We start from the raw sequence: 9,961 nt of genomic DNA, 5'->3' as shown, positions 1-9,961 counted from the left end.
TAGGGCTGGAGACAGTTCAGATTGAAATAAAAACAAAAAGTGCTGCAGGAACTCAGCAGGTTTGTGGAGAGGGTATTACAGGTGGATCATAACACCATAAAGGTTCACCTTTTGTCAGAATTGCCACAGTTATTAAGCAAAGGATGGGAGAGGAGTGAAACGGGCTAATAGGTAGCTCAACAGAATTGAAACCATGAGTAATGCTGGCAAAAAGGATAGTGCATTCAGCATTGGGAGATAGTAATAGAAAAAGCCACAGAGAATGCCATAAATAGTAGCGGAACCAGAGAAATATCTGACTGACGCAATTGAGAGCAGCTGTTGAGATCTGAAACTATGGACTCAATTTTGACTTTTAATAATAATTTATAGTGATGCTGTTCTTGGTCCTATATTTGACCTTCTTTGAACAGTCAGGAAGGTCAGAGACTGGGACAGGATTATGTCAGATCAGAATCTTAGAATTGTACTTAAAGTGAACAGGGGTGGAGACAAAATTGCACATCATCCAAGTACTTACAGATGTTGTTACAAAGGACTCATACTTTTTGTGGACCTGAAATATCAGTGATACCCGGATTGTACCTTGTAATGAGGTCAGTGAAAGGAGATTGAAACTTATTTTAAAACAAATATTTCTTCTTATTACATGTGTTGTGATAGTTGGCAGAAAAGTTCTGGCTGGATTTACAATCGTCAAGTTGCAATTTATGCTTTGGATATTGTTTGGAGCAGTTGGTGACCAGTCTGCTGAAGGGAAGGAACCCCCAGATCACCCTTCCTGTTTCAGAAATAAACCCTTTGTGAATTCAGCGTGAAACAGATTGTCCTTTTCAGGAACAACTGGAGGACTTTTGCATACTGCATTTCTGGACCAAGCTGTGGTTTGGCAGGATCCTGGAGGCAACTGTCTATATTTAGTAACACATGGCAGAATGCAAGACTGATAGCCCTCTGAAGGTTCCACACTAAATCTTTTTTTTTTGTTTTCAAGGTTATTACTGGCCCAAAATGTTTTTTTTTCTCAAAGTGATCTCTGCAGAGAAAATGTATTTTCTCTTTCCCTGCAGTGGGTGCAAGTGTCCATGGTGGGTTATTTGGAAGATTGGATATTACTTTCATATTACAGTGTGAAATAGTTATCTTTACATCTTTGCCAAATAAGTCTTATTTCACAATAAATCAATAACTTTGTTGCTTATTAAAGAATCCTGGTTGATGGATCTTCATATTTCAAACCTAATATAGATAAAATATCTAATTGGCCAAGCCATGGAGTTATCAACTTATACAGCACAAAAACAGACACTACAGTCCAACTAACGTGGGGCGGTACAATGGCTCAGTGGTTAACACTGCAGTCTCACAGCGCCAGGGACCCGTGTTCGATTCCCACCTCAGGCGACTGTCTGTGTGGAGTTTACACATTCTCCCTGTGTCTGCGTGGGTTTCCTCCGGGTGCTCCGGTTTCCTCCCACAGTCCAAAGATGTGTAGGTTAGGTGGATTGGCCATGCTAAATTGCCCGTAGTGTTCAGGGATGTGTGGGTTATAGGGGAATGGGTCTGGGTGGGATGCTTCAAGGGGCAGTGTGGACTTGTTGAGCCAAAGGGCCTGTTTCCACACTAGGGAATCTAAAATAACAAAGTGTGGGGCTGGATGAACACAGCAGGCCAAGCAGCATCTTCGGAGCACAAAAGCTGACGTTTTGGGCCTAGACCCTTCATCAGAAAAGGGGGATGGGGAGAGGATTCTGAAATAAATAGGGAGAGATGGGGAGGCGGACTGAAGATGGACAGAGGAGAAGATAGGTGGAGAAGAGAGTATGGGTGGGGAGGTAGAGGGGAGATAGGCAGTTGATGTCTCGATAGCAGTTGGAGACCAACTAACCTCATCCCGCCCTTTTGACCTGTCCGTCCTCCCCGGACTGACCTATCTCCTCCCTACCTCCCCACCCATACTCTGGATGTGAGTTTGCTCGCTGAGCTGGAAGGTTAGTTTTCAGACGTTTCGTCACCATTCCAGGTAACATCATCAGTGAGCCTCCGATGAAGCGCTGGTGTTATGTCCCGCTTTCTATTTATCTGTTCTATTAGGTTTAATCTGTTCTATTAGGTTTAACCTAATAGAATAGATAAATAGAAAGCGGGACATAACACCAGTGCTTCATCGGAGGCTCACTGATGATGTTACCTAGAATGGTGACGAAACGTCTGAAAACTAACCTTCCAGCTCAGCGAGCAAACTCACATCCAGAACCTCAACCTGAGCTACAAACCTTCTCAAAACTCGCTACCCATACTCTCTTCTCCACCTATTTTCTACAGTCCAAATGTTCTGCACCAACCAGATAGTCTAACCTGGTCTAGTCCGATTTGCCACCATTTGGCCCATATCGCTCTAAACGCTTCCTATTCATGTACCCATCCAGATGCCTATTAATTATAATTGTACCAGCCTCCACCACTTAGTCTGGCACCACCCTCTGCATGAAAAAGTTGCTCCTCAGTTCCAACTTAAATCTGACCCCTCTCACCTTAAACGTGAGCCCTCTAGTTTTGAACTCAATTACCCTGGGAGAAAGATCTTGGTGATTCATGCTATCCACACCATTCATGATTTTATAAATTTTTATAAGCTCTTCAGCCCCCTATGCTTCAGGGAAAATTGTCTTAGTCTATTCTTCCTCTGCCTATAGCATAAACCCTCCAATCCCAGCAACACCCTTGTAAAACTTTACTGAACCCTTTCAAGTTTAACAACATCTTTTCTATAGCAGGGCAATCGAATAATACTCAGTATTCTAAAGTGGCCTCGCCAGTGCCCTGTAGAGCCACAACATGACTTCCCAACTCCTATACTCAATGCACTGACCAATGACGTAAGTGTGCCAAATGCCGCCTTCACTCTCAGCCTACCTATGACTCCACTTTCATGGAGCTGTGTATCTGCGTCCCTAGGTCTCTTTGGTAACACCCCTCAGGGCTCTAATATTAACTGTATAAGCCCTTCCCTCGTTGACTTGCCACAATCCAAAATCTCTCATTTATCTAAATAAAATTCCATCTGCCAATCGTCGGCCCACTGACTATCAGATCAAGGTCCGGTTGTACTCTGAGATAACGTTATTGGTCATCTTAAAAAGTTAAACTTTCTCACCTTCAGAGTTTTAACCAAATACTTGGCCTGGAACTTTTAATCTAGACTCCTTACAATAAGGTAATCTATTCTCAGCAATTCTAAACGATCTTCTCCCTTTCTCGGCAGCAACAGCTTTACATATCTGCTTCAGCTAAGAACTCTGCAGAACTGACCAAACTGAAACCAAAAAAAGGTTGTATCAGAGATAGTAGTAACTGCAAATGCTGGAAAATCTGAGAGAGCAAGGTGTACAGCTGGATGAACACAGCAGGCCAAGCAGCAACAGAGGAGCAGAAAGCCTGACGTTTCGGCCCTAGAAATCCTTCCTTCTCTTCTGATGCTGCTTGGTCTGCTGTGTTCATCCAGCTCTACACCTTGTTATCACAAAAAAAGTTTCTTTTTTCAATCTATGGGTCCTTCCCCTGAGTTACCATCCCCAAAAGTGAAACTCCACAACCTTGTATTAATGCACTTGACTGTTATTATGCTCACTCCTAAAATTTCCTAATGTGAACAAAAAAACAGTACTGTCCAGGAAAGTCCTTTACTTTCATCGTGTTTTAAAGAAATCACCATGGTTCTGTGTCAATTAGACTTGGCTGAGTGAAACAAAGGTTGTGTAAGTGAATTGGAAATTTGGTCCAGTTGGGAGTTCAATGGGAGAAAGGTGCTTTAACTAATGTTTTGTGCAAGAAGTAAATGAGCCAGAACAAGAGATGTATGGGAGAGAATAAAAGGTATGGATTGAGATGCTAACATGCAGTAAGACTAGCGGCGCAGTGGTGTCATGGATCGTTACATGGCATTAGTGCAGGGAAAGTAGTTGATTGGTAAGTAGGATTAGTTAACATTTCCTGTCTCTTGCCTAACAGTTACAAAGTTCTTGCAAGCTGCGTGGTTGAGTCTGGGAATTCCAGGGAGGATGAGCGAACTAACAGTGGCACTGTGGTACAGGAAGCCATTCAAGTGAGGGAGAAAATAGGAATATAGAAATAGTAGAGGGCAGTATACTTAAGGGGTTAGATACAGTTCTTTGCAGCCATGAGTCGGGTTCCTTAGGGCTTTGTTGCTGTCCAGTGCCAGGTTTAAGGACATCTGGATGGGGCTGCAAAAGAAATTGGAGTGGGTGGGGAAGGATCCAATTATTGTGAACCATTTTGGTGTCAATGACATTGATGGGACTGGAAAGGATGTTCTGCTGAAAATGCAAACAATTAGGAGATCAATTAAAAAGCTGAACCTCCAAGGTAATCTCCAAACTACTATCTGAGCTATGGGCAAACTGGCATAGGGTGAATAAACTCAAATAATTAAATGCAAGGCTCAAGAATTGGTGTTGGTGGAGTGGGCTTCAGTTCATGGGACATTGGTACCAGTACTGGGATAGAAGGGACCTGTTTCAATGGGATGAACTTCACTTGAACTGCTTTGGGACCAGTATCCTGGTGAATTAAATAATTGGGACTATAGAATGGGTTTTAAGTTAATTAGAGGAGAGCGACTTTGGGAGAGGAGAAAATGTAGGCTTACAAAACCAAAGAATACTGCAGAATTACAAGGCAGCTCCTTTGATGACACCCAGAGTGAGAGACAGGAAGGGCCAGAGTCCACAAACAAAGAAAAACAGCAGTAAGTAGGGTCAAATGGCAAAATTAATCATTCTTTACTTGTAAGCATGTAGTATTCTGAACAAGCCAAATGGATTAATGACACAGTGGAGGTTGTTGGGCGTGATCTTATGGCCATTACAGAGACATGGTTACAAGGAGATCAATGCTAGGAAGTAATTATTAAGGGAATGCGATTTTTCAAAAGGACAGACAGGAAAGAAAGGGTGGAGGGTTGGCTTTGTTAGGATGGATTGGATTAAGGATGATCGCAAGAAATGATCTTGCATGGGAAGATGTAGAAGCATTGAGTGGAAACAAGAAATAATAAGGGGAAGAAGACAGTAGTAAGAGTAGGGCAGATATCTCTGGAGAAAAAGGAGCTGTTTTTGCACTGCAGAAAAATCATCTCAAGTTTGAAGCTAGTCAGTTCATTTTCCTTTTCCAGCTGCTGTAGGCTGTGACTTTTAATTGATAAATTAAGGACCTTGATTTGTAGGAACCAGTCACCATGTGCCTGTTCGAAACTAGTGAAAATATCTGGAGAAAGGAGATCAAGAAGCACAATTCTGATTGGCACAATAATGGTCTCTGCAAACTCTGTGAGCTACCTTTCCAGTCTCTCCCTTTATCCATAGCACTTCTTGCTTTTTCCCCTGTGTGTGTGTGTGTGTGTGTGTGTTTGTGTGTGTGTGTGTGTGTGTGTGTGTGTGTGTAGGGCAGTTTATATGAGTAGAGTTATGTGCAACTGGTTCATAATTATTTATCTGTAGTCAGAATCTACCTACTTGTAATCAATACTTATTGTAGTGAATAGCTGATTGTTCTGGGACCATAGCCAGTAATGAAGAGATCAGGGACTGATAGAGACTAAGAGCAGAAGCATCCCATTCAATCCTTCCAGGCTGCTGCACCATTCAATATGATCATGGCTGATCCTCCATCTCAATGCCATAATTCTGCGCTCTCTCCATTCCCCTTTAGGAGCCTTTAGTCTCTAAAGACTTATCTATTCCTTTCCTGATGTGGGTAAAACATTTAAGTTTATTGACATAGTGTCATGCAGTGTAGAAATAGACCCTTTGGCCCACCATGTCTATGCTGACCAATAAACACCAAGCTGCATTAACCCCATTTATCCGCATCTCGCTCATAGTCTACTATGTCCTGGCATTTTAAGTACTCAACTAAATGTTGTGAGGGTATCTGCCTCCACCACCCTGTAGAGCAGCACATTTCATATTTCTACCATCCTCTGGGTAGAAAAGTTATTTACGAGATCTCCTCTAAACCACTTGCTCCTCACCTTAAACTTAACATTCTGGTCTTACACAGATTTGCTATGGGGAAGAGAGTCTCACAATGTACTCTGCCTATATCTAACCTAATTTTGTATACTCAAACAGATCCTGTCTCTGTCTCCTCTGCCCCAAGGCCAACAAGGCCTGTCTATCAAGTCTCCCCTCATAACTGAGACTTTTCATCCCAGGATACATCCTGGTGAATCTCTTCTGCACCCTGTCCAATCATGTTCGTCGAATAGTTTGGTGACCAGCACTGCATACAATATTCCCCATTAGTGACCTAACCAATTTTTAATCAAGTAATACCCAGAGTTTCTTGCTTCTATATTCTATGCCGTGGGAAATGAAGAAAAACATCCTGTATACTTTCCTCACTATCCTGTCTACCTGTGATGACATCTTCGTGGATCTATGGACTTATACAGCCAAGGACTTGTTGTTCCTCACTACCTCGTAGAATCTACCATTCATTGTGTATGTCCTTCCCTTATTAGACCTTCCAAAATGCATCACCTCACACTTATCAGGATTAAATTCCATCTCCCATTGCTGTGCCCAATTTACCAGCTGATCATTAGCAGACTGTGGCCTGAGACCAACCTCCTCAGTATAACAACACAACCAATTTCTGTGTCATCTGTAAATGTAATGAATTATATCATCTACATTCACATCCAAGTTATTAATATAAATCACAAACAGCCCCAGTCCCAACATCGAATCCTGTGGTACCTTACTGGCCACAGGCTTCCTATCACAAAAACAACTCTCCACCATCACTGTTTGCTTCCTATTTGTGAGCCAGTTTGAATCCAGTTTGCCAACTTGCCTTAGATCCTACTGGCTCTTACCACTTGGACTAACCTTCCATGTAGGTCTTTGTCAAAGGCATTGCTAAAGTCCATGTAAACCACATCAACATCAGCCATCTTTTCAAAAAACTCAATTAAATTAGTTAGACGGGATCTCCCACCAACAAATCTGTGCTATCACTGATCAATCCCTGCCTTTCCAAATATAATTAATCCTGTCCCTCAGAAATTTTTCCAATAATTTCCCTACCACTGACATAAGACTACCAGGTCTTTAATACCTCGCTTGTCTGTGCTGTCCTTCTAGAACAAAGGAACCACATTAGCTGTTGTCCAGTCATCTGGAACTGCACCTGTGGCCAACAAAGTATTAAGTATCTTCATCAGGTCCCAGCAATCTCCTTCCTTGCCTCCTGTAGCAGCCTGGGATATGTATAATTGGGTCCAGGGGATTTAAGCACCTGTACGCCCATTAAAACATCTAATGCTTACTTCTTATTAATCTTAGTGTATTCTAGAACCTCACCATCCCAACTGATATCCTTGGCTACAATACCTTTCTTCTATAGGAATACAGATGAGAAATATTCATTTAATACCCCACTCAATCTCTTGGTTCCATGCACAGGTTGCCCTAAAAAGGTCCATCCTTTCCCTTTACTCTTAATATATTTATAAAAAGCCTTGGAATTTTTCTTAATCCTATCTGTCAAATGGCTCTTCCTTGATCTCCTAATTGCCTTTTATAAGCAATGGTCTACTGTGTATATTCTGTATACTTCTGACAGGCCTCTCTTATTTTTAATGCACCCTGACGTATGCTTCCTTCTTTTTCTTTTTCAAACTTTCAGAATCCCTTGACATCCAGAATTCCCTGGACCTAAGATAACAAAGTGTACAGCTGGATGAACACAGCAGGTCAGGCAGCATCGGGGGAGCAGGAAAGCTGATGTTTCGAGTCTGGGCCTGCTGTCTTTGCTGTTCACTCTTACAGTAGCCCTGAATTCCCACTATTTTTAAAAGGTTGCCACTTTCCAAGTGTAGACTTGCCTGCAAGTAACTGCTGTCTGCCAATGTTTGCCAGATCCCCTGTAATGATATTGAAATTGGCCTTTCCCCAGTTTAGACACTTAACTTTAGCACTATTCTTATCTCTTTCCATAATGCCTTTGAAATTTACAGAGTTACGGATCCTTTCCCTAAAATGCTCGCCCATTGAAACTTCAACCTCTTGATCGGCTTCATTCTCTAGGATTAGGTTGAACACTGCCCCATCACTAGTAGAATTATCTACACATTGGCCCAAAAAGGTCACCTAACACTTTCACATTAAGATGATCCCAGTTAATGTTAGGAAAATTGAAGCCTCATGCAACTATAACCCTGTTTCTCTGACACGTTCAAGTGATTCGATTATGTATCTATACCTCTATTTCCTGCTGACTGTTGAATCATGCTTTTATTATTTCTAAGCTCAATAGATGGCCTCATTTGAAGACCTTTTTAAGACATTGTCCCGCATTACTGCAGTGATGGTATCCTTTATCAATAATGCAGTGTCCCCCACTCTTCTTACTTACCCAACCATCATGCCTGATACTTCTGTACTCTGGAATGTTGAGCTGCCAATTGTGTCCTCCTTTCACCCATGTCTCGGAGATAGAACAGTACAGTACAGCACAGTACAGGCCCTTCAGCCCACAATGTTGTGCCGACCTATTATCCTACTCTAAGATCAAAACTAACCTGCATACCCTTCATTTTACTACCATCCATGTGCCTCGCCAAGAGTTGCTTAAATGTCCCGAATGTATCCGACTCCACTACTACTGCCGGCAGCGCATTCCACACGCGCCACACTGTGTAAAGAACCTACCTCTGACGTCTCCCCTATACCTTCCTCCAATCACCTTAAAATTATGCTCCATTCAACCCATAACTGTGACTTCAGTGCACTGCAGAATTTTATGCCTCATCAATCCCATTCTGTCCCTGATATTTTTCAGTGACCACTGAATAATCCACTGAAGATGCCAGCGATTAGGACTCCTCACCAGATCTTGGCGGCTGTGTCCACTTTCTGTCCTTTTCTTCTCCTTTCTTCTTTTCTCGCTTTTCTCTTTCTTTCTTTTAGTCCAATATCATGCTCCCATGTGCTGATCAATGCTGTGAGTTCCTTCCCCTTACCAGTCAAGCTCCTTGCATTAAAATATGTAGAATTTAACTTTCCAGGCCTTGCATGGGCCCTTTCCTGCTCATGACTTCTCCACCAATTGGTTGTCCTGGCAATCCATCTACATCTGATCGGGACTTGTCCCTAACTTTACATCTACTCTGTGCCCCATCCCCCACCAAATTAGTTTAAAAACATCCCAACAGCATGGGCAAACCTCCTGGAAAGGATGTTGGACTCTTTCTGGTTCAGGTGCAAGTTGTCCAGCATGTACAGGCCCCATGTACCCCAGAGACCATCCCAATGATCCAAAAATCTCAAGCCCTCCTTCCTATGCTATCCCTTTAGCTCTGTGTTCATCTGACCTATCTTTCTATTCCTATTCTCAGGGTGTATGGCACTGGAAGTAACCCGGAGTTCACAGCCTTGGTAGACCTCCTCTATTAATCTATTCTCTCAATTCCTGGTGCAGGACCTCATTTCTTTTTTACCAACATGTACCATGACTTTTGGCTGTTCACCATTCCTCTTCAGAATGCCCTGCAGCTGCTCTGAGACATCCCTGGCCCTGGCACCAGGCAACATATCTTTCAAAAGTGTTGCTTGCTGCCACAGAATCTCCTGCCAGTTCCCCTTTACAACCACTAAAGCTCCCCCAGTCTCCCCCTCCTACTGTGCAGTAGACCTAACTGTGGTGCCACCAACCTGGCTGCTGGTGTTTTCTCATGTTTAAGGGAGTTGTAAGGCAACGGAGAAGTACAGTGTATTCCTCCTACCTCAGTTGTAACAAGGTACTCTTCTGGAGTACTGTGTCCAGTTCTGGTTTGTCCATCGTAGGAAGAATATTATTAAGCTGGAGAGGTTTCTGAAGTGATTTACCAGGATGTTGCAGGGAATGAAGAGTTTGAGTTATAAGGAGAGGCTGA

This window comes from Stegostoma tigrinum, chromosome 31 (assembly GCF_030684315.1).
Source record: "Stegostoma tigrinum isolate sSteTig4 chromosome 31, sSteTig4.hap1, whole genome shotgun sequence".
Lineage (NCBI taxonomy): Eukaryota > Metazoa > Chordata > Chondrichthyes > Orectolobiformes > Stegostomatidae > Stegostoma > Stegostoma tigrinum.
This window is presented reverse-complemented; position numbering follows the sequence as displayed.